Here is a 13311-nt window from a genome sequence, read left to right as displayed (position 1 = left end):
CCTAGTGCACCCTGATCAACACATCATTGGACAACAGTATAAGATTATTGATGTCCATAACTCCACTAAGTTTCTTCCCTTAGCTATAATTCAGTTTAGTTGGGGTGGAGTTACTGGCCCTAAGCAGGTGGTGGTATCACCTAGCTAGCTTACCTGTAGACTGTCTCTTAGGTAATGACCTAGAGGCCTCAGGTTGGGCTGATGTAGAGTTTTATGCCCATGCAGCCATGCTGGGCATCCCTGAGGAATTGTTCCCTCTCATTTCTACTGAAATGAAAAAGCAACGGAGAGAAGGCCTGAGAACTCAGGATCCCTCTCCATCAACAGGTAAAAAGGGTATCACAGTATCCCCTAACCACCCTACCATTCAGGATACCATTCCTGTGGTGGGAGAAACCTCTCCTGGGGTGGCACCTGTTCCAAGGGAATCATCAGCTGGCAAAGCTGGACTCCCTGAGGTAGAAGTACCTCTCTGTGGGATAACTAACATTGGTGAGAAAAAGAGCACCATTTTAGTTAACATGGAGCATCCCTCCAACCCTCCCAGAGAAACTTTAGTTTAGAAACCCTGCACTGCCTCACAACACTTAGGACAGCATCCCTGCCCTAATGTGGAGCTCATAGGACAGCATCCCTGCCCTGCTCCAACTCAAGAGAAACAGCATCCCTGTTCTCTCTTCCAGCCATATGGACAAAGTTTTTGCCCAGCTATGGCTTTTCTGAGACAGCATCCCTGTCTGGCATTTCCATCACTACAAATAGGTTCAGTGGACAATTCCCACTGCTCTAAACTAAAACTTACTGATAGAAACTTTGAAAATACATCTTCACATTTTTGCTTAGCTAAAAAACTTCAAACAGGGTGGTTTACATCCCCACAGGGAAGTAACCATATAGTGGATGATAAAGGGAGTAACCAGTCTATTGCAGAGCTACTCTCTACTTATCACCACTTAGACAATAAAGTCTCAACTGGCCAAGGTTAGCCTTATTGTCCTTCGTTTGGGGGAGGGGGGGTTGTGTGAGAAAGTAGCCTCTTTCTAGCCTTGTTACCCCCACTTTTGGCCTGTTTGTGAGTGTATGTCAGGGTGTTTTCACTGTCTCACTGGGATCCTGCTAGCCAGGGCCCAGTGCTCATAGTGAAAACCCTATGTTTTCAGTATGTTTGTTATGTGTCACTGGGACCCTGCTAGTCAGGACCCCAGTGCTCATAAGTTTGTGGCCTATATGTATGTGTTTCCTGTGTGGTGCCTAACTGTCTCACTGAGGCTCTGCTAATCAGAACCTCAGTGGTTATGCTCTCTCATTTCTTTCCAAATTGTCACTAACAGGCTAGTGACCAATTTTACCAATTTACATTGGCTTACTGGAACACCCTTATAATTCCCTAGTATATGGTACTGAGGTACCCAGGGTATTGGGGTTCCAGGAGACCCCTATGGGCTGCAGCATTTCTTTTGCCACCCATAGGGAGCTCTGACAATTCTTACACAGGCCTGCCACTGCAGCCTGAGTGAAATAACGTCCACGTTATTTCACAGCCATTTTACACTGCACTTAAGTAACTTATAAGTCACCTATATGTCTAACCTTTACCTGGTAAAGGTTAGGTGCAAAGTTACTTAGTGTGAGGGCACCCTGGCACTAGCCAAGGTGCCCCCACATTGTTCAGGGCCAATTCCCCGGACTTTGTGAGTGCGGGGACACCATTACACGCGTGCACTACATATAGGTCACTACCTATATGTAGCTTCACAATGGTAACTCCGAATATGGCCATGTAACATGTCTATGATCATGGAATTGCCCCCTCTATGCCATCCTGGCATGGTTGGCACAATCCCATGATCCCAGTGGTCTGTAGCACAGACCCTGGTACTACCAAACTGCCTTTCCTGGGGTTTCACTGCAGCTGCTGCCAACCCCTCAGACAGGTTTCTGCCCTCCTGGGGTCAAGCCAGGCTTGTCCCAGGATGGCAGAACAAAGGACTTCCTCTGAGAGAGGGTGTTACACCCTCTCCCTTTGGAAAATGGTGTGAAGGCAGGGGAGGAGTAGCCTCCCCCAGCCTCTGGAAATGCTTTCTTGGGCACAGATGTGCCCAATTCTGCATAAACCAGTCTACACCGGTTCAGGGGACCCCTTATCCCTGCTCAGGCGCGAAACTGGACAAAGGAACGGGGAGTGACCACTCCCCTGACCTGCACCTCCCCTGGGAGGTGTCCAGAGCTCCTCCTGTGTGCTCCAGACCTCTGCCATCTTGGAAACAGAGGTGCTGCTGGCACACTGGACTGCTCTGAGTGGCCAGTGCCACCAGGTGACGTCAGAGACTCCTTCTGATAGGCTCCTTCAGGTGTTGCTAGCCTATCCTCTCTCCTAGGTAGCCAAACCCTCTTTTCTGGCTATTTAGGGTCTCTGTCTCTGGGGAAACTTTAGATAACGAATGCAAGAGCTCATCAGAGTTCCTCTGCATCTCTCTCTTCACCTTCTGCCAAGGAATCGACTGCTGACCGCGCTGGAAGCCTGCAAAACTGCAACATAGTAGCAAAGACGACTACTGCAACTCTGTAACGCTGATCCTGCCGCCTTCTCGACTGTTTTCCTGGTGGTGCATGCTGTGGGGGTAGTCTGCCTCCTCTCTGCACTAGAAGCTCCGAAGAAATCTCCCGTGGGTCGACGGAATCTTCCCCCTGCAACCGCAGGCACCAAAAAGCTGCATTACTGGTCCCTTGGGTCTCCTCTCAGCACGACGAGCGAGGTCCCTCGAATCCAGCAACTCTGTCCAAGTGACTCCCACAGTCCAGTGACTCTTCAGTCCACGTTTGGTGGAGGTAAGTCCTTGCCTCCCCACGCCAGACTGCATTGCTGGGAACCGTGACTTTTGCAGCTACTCCGGCCCCTGTGCACTTCCTCCGGTGGAAATCCTTTGTGCACAGCCAAGCCTGGGTCCACGGCACTCTAACCTGCATTGCACGACTTTCTAAGTTGGTCTCCGGCGACGTGGGACTCCTTTGTGTAACTTCGGGTGAGCACCGTTTCACACATCCTCGTAGTGCCTGTTTCTGGCACTTCTCCGGGTGCTACCTGCTGCTGAGAGGGCTCCTTGTCTTGCTCGACGTCCCCTCTCTCTCCTGATGCAATTTGCGACATCCTGGTCCCTCCTGGGCCACAGCAGCATCCAAAAACGCTTACCGCACAATTTGCAGCTAGCAAGGCTTGTTGGCGGTCTTTCGGCGGGAAACCACTTCTGCACGACTCTCCACGGCGAGAGGGATCTGTCCTCCAAAGGGGAAGTGTAAGGAAATGCCTCCTTGGCATGGTTACCCCCTAACTTTTTGCCTTTGCTGATGCTATGTTTTGAATTGAAAGTGTGCTGAGGCCTGCTAACCAGGCCCCAGCACCAGTGTTCTTTCCCTAACCTGTACTTTTGTATCCACAATTGGCACACCCTGGCATCCAGATAAGTCCCTTGTAACTGGTACCTCTGGTACCAAGGGCCCTGATGCCAGGGAAGGTCTCTAAGGGCTGCAGCATGTCTTATGCCACCCTGGAGACCCCTCACTCAGCACAGACACACTGCTTACCAGCTTGTGTGTGCTAGTGAGAACAAAATGAGTAAGTCGACATGGCACTCCCCTCAGGGTGCCATGCCAGCCTCTCACTGCCTATGCAGTATAGGTAAGACACCCCTCTAGCAGGCCTTACAGCCCTAAGGCAGGGTGCACTATACCATAGGTGAGGGCACCAGTGCATGAGCACTGTGCCCCTACAATGTCTAAGCAAAACCTTAGACATTGTAAGTGCAGGGTAGCCATAAGAGTATATGGTCTGGGAGTCTGTTTTACACGAACTCCACAGCACCATAATGGCTACACTGAAAACTGGGAAGTTTGGTATCAAACTTCTCAGCACAATAAATGCACACTGATGCCAGTGTACATTTTATTGTAAAATACACCCCAGAGGGCACCTTAGAGGTGCCCCCTGAAACTTAACCGACTATCTGTGTAGGCTGACTGGTTCCAGCAGCCTGCCACACTAGAGACATGTTGCTGGCCCCATGGGGAGAGTGCCTTTGTCACTCTGAGGCCAGTAACAAAGCCTGCACTGGGTGGAGATGCTAACACCTCCCCCAGGCAGGAGCTGTAACACCTGGCGGTGAGCCTCAAAGGCTCACCCCTTTGTAACAGCACCGCAGGACACTCCAGCTAGTGGAGTTGCCCGCCCCCTCCGGCCACGGCCCCCACTTTTGGCGGCAAGGTCGGAGGAAACAAAGAAAACAACAAGGAGGAGTCACTGGCCAGTCAGGACAGCCCCTAAGGTGTCCTGAGCTGAAGTGACTCTAACTTTTAAAAATCCTCCATCTTGCAGATGGAGGATTCCCCCAATAGGATTAGGGATGTGACCCCCTCCCCTTGGGAGGAGGCACAAAGAGGGTGTACTCACCCTCAGGGCTAGTAGCTATTGGCTACTAACCCCCCCAGACCTAAACACGCCCTTAAATTTAGTATTTAAGGGCTCCCCTGAACCTAAGATTTAGATTCCTGCAACTTACCTGAAGAAGAAGACTGCTGAGCTGAAAAACCCCTGCAGAGGAAGAACAGAAGACACCAACTGCTTTGGCCCCAGTCCTACCGGCCTGTCTCCTGCCTTCCAAAAGAAACCTGCTCCAGCGACGCTTTCCAAGGGACCAGCGACCTCTGAATCCTCTGAGGACTGCCCTGCTTCAAGAAAGACTAGAAACTCCCGAGGACAGCGGCCCTGCTCCAAAAGAACTGCAACTTTGTTTCAAGTAGCAGATTTAAAGACCCTGCAACTCCCCGCAAGAAGCGTGAGACTTGCAACACTGCACCCGGCGACCCCGACTCGACTGGTGGAGAAACAACGCTTCAGGGAGGACCCTCCGGCGACTCTACGACTGTGAGTAACCAAAGTTGTCCCCCCTGAGCCCCCACAGCGACGCCTGCAGATGGAATCCCCAGGCTCCCCCTGACCGCGACTGCCTGAAACTCCATTTCCCGACGGCTGGAAAAGACCCTGCACCCGCAGCCCCCAGCACCTAAAGGAACGGAACTCCTGTGCAGGAGTGACCCCCAGGAAGCCCTCTCCCTTGCCCAGGTGGTGGCTACCCCGAGGAGCCCCCCCCTTGCCTGCGTGCATCACTGAAGAGACCTCTTGGTCTCCCATTGAAAACTAAAGGAAACCCGACGCTTGTTTGCACACTGCACCCGGCCGCCCCCGCGCTGCTGAGGGTGTACTTTTTGTGTGGACTTGTGTCCCCCACGGTGCCCTACAAAACCCCCCTGGTCTGCCCTCCGAAGACGCGGGTACTTACCTGCTGGCAGACTGGAACCGGGGCACCCCCTTCTCTCCATTGAAGCCTATGTGTTTTGGACACCTCTTTGACCTTTGCACCTGACCGGCCCTGAGCTGCTGGTGTGATAACTTTGGGGTTGCTCTGAACCCCCAACGGTGGGCTACCTTGGACCAAAAACTGAAACCTGTAAGTGACTTACTTACCTGTGAAATCTAACAAAACTTTACCTCCCCCAGGAACTGTGAAAATTGCAGTGTGTCCACTTTTAAAACAGCTATTTGTGTTTTATGTAAAAAGTATACATGCTAAAGTAATGATTCAAAGTTCCTAGAGTACTTACCTGCAATACCTTTCAAATGAGATATTACATGTAAAATTTGAACCTGTGGTTCTTAAAATAAACTAAGAAAATATATTTTTCTATAACAAAACCTATTGGTGGATTTGTCTCTGCGTGTGTGTTCCTCATTTATTGCCTGTGTGTATGTACAACAAATGCTTAACACTACTCCTTTGATAAGCCTACTGCTCGACCACACTACCACAAAAATAGAGCATTAGTATTATCTCTTTTTGCCACTATCTTACCTCTAAGGGGAACCCTTGGACTCTGTGCATACTATTCCTTACTTTGAAATAGTGCATACAGAGCCAACTTCCTACATTGGTGGATCAGCGGTGGGGTACAAGACTTTACATTTGCTGGACTACTCAGCCAATACCTGATCACACGACAAATTCCAAAAATTGTCATTAGAAATAGATTTTTGCAATTTGAAATTTTTCTAAATTCTTTAAAGTCCTGCTAGGGCCTTGTGTTAGTCCCTGTTAGCATTTCTTTTAGGGTTTAAAAGTTTGTAAAAGTTTGAATTAGATTCTAGAACTAGTTTTAGATTCTTAAAAAGTATTCCAACTTTTAGAAGCATAATGTCTAGCACAGATGTGAATGTGGTGGAACTCGACACCACACCTTACCTCCATCTCCAGATGAGAGAGCTAAGGTCACTCTGTAAACTAAAGAAAATAGCAATGGGCTCCAGACCTACCAAACTACAGCTCCAGGAGCTGTTGGCAGAGTATGAGAGAGCCAACCCCTCTGTGGATGGCAACACAGATGAAGATGATAGTGAATTGGAGGAAAATTCCCCCTACCAGTCCTATCTAGGGAGGACAGAGCTTCTCAAGCCCTGACTCCAAAAATAATAGTCAGAGATGCTGGCTCCCTCACAGGAGGGACCAGCACCTCTGAAATCACTGAGGATAACTCCAGTGAAGAGGACATCCAGTTAGCCAGGATGGCCAAAAGATTGGCTTTGGAAAGACAGATCCTAGCCATAGAAAGGGAAAGACAAGAGATGGGCCTAGGACCCATCAATGGTGGCAGCAACATAACTAGGGTCAGAGAGTCTCCTGACATGTTGAAAATCCCCAAAGGGATTGTAACTAAATATGAAGATGGTGATGACATCACCAAATGGTTCACAGCTTTTGAGAGGGCTTGTGTAACCAGAAAAGTGAACAAATCTCACTGGGGTGCTCTCCTTTGGGAAATGTTCACAGGAAAGTGTAGGGATAGACTCCTCACACTCTCTGGAAAAGATGCAGAATCTTATGACCTCATGAAGGGTACCCTGATTGAGGGCTTTGGATTCTCCACTGAGGAGTATAGGATTAGATTCAGGCGGGCTCAAAAATCCTCGAGCCAGACCTGGGTTGACTTTGTAGACTACTCAGTAAAAACACTAGATGGTTGGATTCAAGGCAGTGGTGTAAGTGATTATGATGGGCTGTACAATTTATTTGTGAAAGAACACCTATTAAGTAATTGTTTCAATGATAAACTGCATCAGCATCTGGTAGACCTAGGACCAATTTCTCCCCAAGAATTGGGAAAGAAGGCGGACCATTGGGTCAAGACTAGGGTGTCCAAAACTTCCACAGGGGGTGACCAAAAGAAAGGGGTCACAAAACCTCCCCAGGGGAAGGGTGGTGAGACAGCCAAAAACAAAAATAGTAAAGAGTCTTCTACAGGCCCCCAAAAACCTGCACAGGAGGGTGGGCCCAGAGCCTCTTCACAAAACAATTCTGGGTACAAGGGTAAAAACTTTGATCCCAAAAAGGCCTGGTGTCGTAGCTGTAGTCAGTCTGGACACCAAACTGGAGACAAGGCCTGTCCCAAGAAAAATACGACTTCTAACTCCACTCCAGCTAACACTGGAATGGCTAGTCTCCAAGTGGGATCAACAGTGTGCCCAGAGCAAATCAGGTGTCACACTGAAGCTACATTAGTCTCTGAGGGTGGGGTGGATTTAGCCACACTGGCTGCCTGGCCCCCTAACATGCAAAAATACAGGCAGCAGCTCTTAATTAATGGGACAAGTGTAGAGGGCCTGAGGGATACAGGTGCCAGTGTCACTATGGTGACAGAGAAACTGGTTTCCCCTGGCCAATACCTGACTGGACAAACCTATCCAGTCACCAATGCTGACAATCAAACTAAAGTGCATCCCATGGCAATGGTAACTTTAGAGTGGGGAGGGGTCAATGGCCTGAAACAGGTGGTGGTCTCCTCGAATATCCCAGTAGACTGTTTGCTTGGAAATGACCTGGAGTCCTCAGCATGGGCTGAGGTAGAACTGAAAACCCATGCAGCCATGCTGGGTATCCCTGAACTGGTGTGTGTCAAGACAAGGGCACAGTGCAAGGCACAGGGTGAAAAAGTAGAGCTGGAGTCTGGAAGAATGGCCCAGCCTACCAAGAGAAAGGAAAGTCAGCTGGGAAACCAACTGCAACACAACACCAAAAAGAGAACCTCTCTTCTCAGGAAGAAGTTCTGCCCTCTGAGGGAACTGAGCCTATGGAGCTAGAACCTTATCAGGTTGAGCTCTTGGGCCCAGGGGGACCCTCAAGGGAAGAGTTGTGTAGGGGACAAGAAACCTGTCCCTCTCTTGAAGGCCTTAGGCAACAAGCTGCTGAAGAGTCCAAAGGCAAGAAAAATGGAACACATAGGGTCTATTGGGAAGATGGACTCCTGTACACTGAGGCCAGAGATCCCAAACCTGGTGCCACTAGAAGAGTGGTAGTGCCTCAGAGTTTCAGAGAGTTAATTCTGACCTTAGCCCATGATATTCCCCTTGCTGGGCATTTGGGACAAACCAAGACGTGGGAGAGGTTAGTCAACCACTTCTACTGGCCCAACATGTCCCAGAAGGTCAAGGAGGTTTGCCTCTCCTGTCCCACCTGTCAAGCCAGTGGTAAGACAGGTGGACATCCAAAGGCCCCCCTCATTCCACTTCCAGTGGTGGGGGTCCCCTTTGAAAGAGTGGGTGTAGACATAGTTGGTCCACTAGAACCTCCCACAGCCTCAGGAAATATGTACATCCTAGTAGTAGTGGATCATGCTACTAGGTATCCTGAAGCTATTCCCCTTAGGTCGACTACTGCCCCTGCAGTAGCCAAGGCCCTCATTGGTATCTTTACCAGAGTGGGTTTCCCTAAGGAGGTGGTTTCTGACAGAGGTACCAACTTCATGTCAGCTTACCTAAAACACATGTGGAATGAATGTGGAGTGACTTATAAATTCACTACACCATATCATCCACAAACTAATGGCCTTGTTGAGAGATTCAACAAGACATTAAAGGGCATGATCATGGGGCTCCCAGAAAAACTCAAAAGGAGATGGGATGTCCTCCTGCCATGTCTGCTTTTCGCTTACAGAGAGGTGCCTCAGAAGGGAGTAGGGTTCTCACCCTTTGAACTTCTGTTTGGCCACCCTGTAAGGGGACCACTTGCTCTTGTTAAAGAAGGCTGGGAGAGACCTCTCCATGAGCCTAAACAAGACATAGTGGACTATGTACTTGGCCTTCGCTCAAGAATGGCAGAGTACATGGAAAAGGCAAGTAAAAACCTTGAGGCCAGCCAACAGCTCCAGAAGTTTTGGTATGACCAAAAGGCTGCAATGGTTGGATTCCAACCAGGGCAGAAAGTTTGGGTTTTGGAGCCTGTGGCCCCCAGGGCACTTCAGGACAGATGGAGTGGCCCTTACCCAATCCTGGAAAAGAAGAGTCAGGTCACCTACCTGGTGGACCTTGGCACAAGCAGGAGCACCAAGAGGGTGATCCATGTAAACCGCCTAAAACTCTTCCATGATAGGGCTGATGTAAATCTGTTGATGGTAACAGATGAGGACCAGGAAGCTGAGAGTGAACCTCTCCCTGATCTCCTCTCATCAAACCCTAAAGATGGCTCAGTAGATGGAGTGATCCACTCAGACGCCCTCTCTGGCCAACAGCAATCTGATTGTAGGAAGGTCCTGCAACAGTTTGCTGAGCTCTTCTCCTTAACCCCTGGTCAGACACACCTGTGTACCCATGATGTGGACACAGGAGACAGCATGCCTGTCAAAAACAAAATTTTTAGACAGTCTGACCAAGTTAAGGAAAGAATCAAGGTGGAAGTCCACAAGATGCTGGAGTTGGGAGTAATTGAACATTCTGACAGCCCCTGGGCTAGCCCAGTGGTCTTAGTCCCCAAACCTCACACCAAAGATGGAAAGAGAGAGATGAGGTTTTGTGTGGACTACAGAGGTCTCAATTCTGTCACCAAGACAGATGCCCATCCCATACCTAGAGCTGATGAACCAATAGACAAATTAGGGGCTGCCAAATTCTTAAGTACCTTTGACTTAACAGCAGGGTACTGGCAAATCAAAATGGCCCCTGGAGCAAAAGAAAAGACAGCATTCTCCACACCTGATGGGCATTATCAGTTCACTGTTATGCCCTTTTGTTTAAAGAATGCCCCTGCCACCTTCTAAAGGTTGGTGAATCAAGTCCTTGCTGGGTTGGAATCCTTTAGTGCAGCTTATCTTGATGATATTGCTGTCTTCAGCTCCACCTGGCAGGATCACCTGGTCCACCTGAAGAAGGGTTTGAAGGCTCTGCAATCTGCAGGCCTCTCTATCAAGGCATCCAAATGCCAGATAGGGCAGGGAACTGTGGTTTACTTGGGACACCTTGTAGGTGGAGGCCAAGTTCAGCCACTCCAACCCAAGATCCAGACTATTCTGGACTGGGTAGCTCCAAAAACCCAGACTCAAGTCAGGGCATTCCTTGGTTTGACTGGGTACTATAGGAGGTTTGTGAAGGGATATGGATCCATTGTGACAGCCCTCACAGAACTCACCTCCAAGAAAATGCCCAAGAAAGTAAACTGGACTGTAGAATGCCAACAGGCCTTTGACACCATGAAACAAGCTATGTGCACAGCACCAGTTCTAAAAGCTCCAGATTACTCCAAGCAATTCATTGTGCAAACAGATGCCTCTGAAAATGATATAGGGCCAGTTTTGTCCCAAACAAATGATGATGGCCTTGACCAGCCTGTTGCTTTCATTAGCAGGAGGTTACTCCCCAGGGAGCAGCGTTGGAGTGCCATTGAGAGGGAGGCCTTTGCTGTGGTTTGGTCCCTGAAAAAGCTGAGACCATACCTCTTTGGTACTCACTTTGTAGTTCAAACTGACCACAGACCTCTCAGATGGCTGATGCAAATGAAAGGTGAAAATCCAAAACTGTTGAGGTGGTCCATCTCCCTACAGAGAATGGACTTTATAGTGGAACACAGACCTGGGACTGCCCATGCCAATGCAGATGGCCTTTCCAGGTTCTTCCACTTAGAAAATGAAGACTCTCTTGGGAAAGGTTAGTCTCATCCTCTTTCGTTTGGGGGGGGGGTTGTGTAAGGAAATGCCTCCTTGGCATGGTTACCCCCTGACTTTTTGCCTTTGCTGATGCTATGTTTTGAATTGAAAGTGTGCTGAGGCCTGCTAACCAGGCCCCAGCACCAGTGTTCTTTCCCTAACCTGTACTTTTGTATCCACAATTGGCACACCCTGGCATCCAGATAAGTCCCTTGTAACTGGTACCTCTGGTACCAAGGGCCCTGATGCCAGGGAAGGTCTCTAAGGGCTGCAGCATGTCTTATGCCACCCTGGAGACCCCTCACTCAGCACAGACACACTGCTTACCAGCTTGTGTGTGCTAGTGAGAACAAAATGAGTAAGTCGGCATGGCACTCCCCTCAGGGTGCCATGCCAGCCTCTCACTGCCTATGCAGTATAGGTAAGACACCCCTCTAGCAGGCCTTACAGCCCTAAGGCAGGGTGCACTATACCATAGGTGAGGGCACCAGTGCATGAGCACTGTGCCCCTACAGTGTCTAAGCAAAACCTTAGACATTATAAGTGCAGGGTAGCCATAAGAGTATATGGTCTGGGAGTCTGTTTTACACGAACTCCACAGCACCATAATGGCTACACTGAAAACTGGGAAGTTTGGTATCAAACTTCTCAGCACAATAAATGCACACTGATGCCAGTGTACATTTTATTGTAAAATACACCCCAGAGGGCACCTTAGAGGTGCCCCCTGAAACTTAACCGACTCTCTGTGTAGGCTGACTGGTTCCAGCAGCCTGCCACACTAGAGACATGTTGCTGGCCCCATGGGGAGAGTGCCTTTGTCACTCTGAGGCCAGTAACAAAGCCTGCACTGGGTGGAGATGCTAACACCTCCCCCAGGCAGGAGCTGTAACACCTGGCGGTGAGCCTCAAAGGCTCACCCCTTTGTCACAGCACCGCAGGACACTCCAGCTAGTGGAGTTGCCCGCCCCCTCCGGCCACGGCCCCCACTTTTGGCGGCAAGGCCGGAGGAAACAAAGAAAACAACAAGGAGGAGTCACTGGCCAGTCAGGACAGCCCCTAAGGTGTCCTGAGCTGAAGTGACTCTAACTTTTAGAAATCCTCCATCTTGCAGATGGAGGATTCCCCCAATAGGATTAGGGATGTGACCCCCTCCCCTTGGGAGGAGGCACAAAGAGGGTGTACTCACCCTCAGGGCTAGTAGCCATTGGCTACTAACCCCCAGACCTAAACACGCCCTTAAATTTAGTATTTAAGGGCTCCCCTGAACCTAAGATTTAGATTCCTGCAACTTACCTGAAGAAGAAGACTGCTGAGCTGAAAAACCCCTACAGAGGAAGAACAGAAGACACCAACTGCTTTAGCCCCAGTCCTACCGGCCTGTCTCCTGCCTTCCAAAGGAAACCTGCTCTAGCGACTGTTTCCAAGGGAACAGCGACCTCTGAATCCTCTAAAGACTGCCCTGCTTCAAGAAAGACTAGAAACTTCCGAGGACAGCGGCCCTGCTCCAAAAGAACTGCAACTTTGTTTCAAGTAGCAGATTTAAAGACCCCTGCAACTCCCCGCAAGAAGCGTGAGACTTGCAACACTGCACCCGGCGACCCCGACTCGACTGGTGGAGAAACAACGCTTCAGGGAGGACCCTCCGGCGACTCTACGACTGTGAGTAACCAAAGTTGTCCCCCCTGAGCCCCCACAGCGACGCCTGCAGAGGGAATCCCCAGGCTCCCCCTGACCGCGACTGCCTGAAACTCCATTTCCCGACGGCTGGAAAAGACCCTGCACCCGCAGCCCCCAGCACCTAAAGGAACGGAACTCCTGTGCAGGAGTGACCCCCAGGAAGCCCTCTCCCTTGCCCAGGTGGTGGCTACCCCGAGGAGCCCCCCCCTTGCCTGCCTGCATCGCTGAAGAGACCTCTTGGTCTCCCATTGAAAACTAAAGGAAACCCGACGCTTGTTTGCACACTGCACCCGGCCGCCCCCGCGCTGCTGAGGGTGTACTTTTTGTGTGGACTTGTGTCCCCCACGGTGCCCTACAAAACCCCCCTGGTCTGCCCTCCGAAGACGCGGGTACTTACCTGCTGGCAGACTGGAACCGGGGCACCCCCTTCTCTCCATTGAAGCCTATGTGTTTTGGGCACCTTTTTGACCTTTGCACCTGACCGGCCCTGAGCTGCTGGTGTGATAACTTTGGGGTTGCTCTGAACCCCCAACAGTGGGCTACCTTGGACCAAAATCTGAAACCTGTAAGTGACTTACTTACCTGTGAAATCTAACAAAACTTTACCTCCCCCAG

Source organism: Pleurodeles waltl, unplaced genomic scaffold (assembly GCF_031143425.1).
Source record: "Pleurodeles waltl isolate 20211129_DDA unplaced genomic scaffold, aPleWal1.hap1.20221129 scaffold_39, whole genome shotgun sequence".
In the NCBI taxonomy this organism is placed as follows: domain Eukaryota; kingdom Metazoa; phylum Chordata; class Amphibia; order Caudata; family Salamandridae; genus Pleurodeles; species Pleurodeles waltl.
Note: the sequence above shows the minus strand (reverse complement) of the source record.